We start from the raw sequence: 532 nt of genomic DNA on the forward strand, positions 1-532 counted from the left end.
CCCCCCTCTTCATCATTTATCTGGGTCATTAGCATTTCAGCGGTTAATGAGTCTGCAGATGGATCCTCTCCTCTGCCGGGGAGCCGTTGAGCAACACCGACAGGCAACTGCTGCTCCATCTGCAGCGAGTAAACCAAAAACAACTACTAAGATAAAGGTGGTGTAGCCTACTCATGTGGGATGAGGAGTGAAATCGCAGCAGCAGCAGCAGCAGCAGCAGCTTCCTCCCCTGCAGCTGTGTCATTAATGCAGTGGTGTATAAGAACGTGCATTACTGCTGCTGCTGGGTAATGGAAGGTAATGCTTTAATGCTTCACTGGTCCGCAGTGCTGCTTAAAGGGCCATGCCGGGGTTATTTTCATCGTTTTTCATTCTTAAACACATGCCTTTGAATCCTCTGCATGCTTCATCATTTCTATTTTTCCTTCTTCTTCCAGGAAGCCATTATTAGGCTACACTCGTTTCACTATGACAATCACTTCACAGAGACTCAAGGGCGCAACTTTGCAACATTGGGGATGGGGGATGGGGA

This window comes from Etheostoma cragini, chromosome 18 (genome assembly GCF_013103735.1).
Source record: "Etheostoma cragini isolate CJK2018 chromosome 18, CSU_Ecrag_1.0, whole genome shotgun sequence".
Lineage (NCBI taxonomy): Eukaryota > Metazoa > Chordata > Actinopteri > Perciformes > Percidae > Etheostoma > Etheostoma cragini.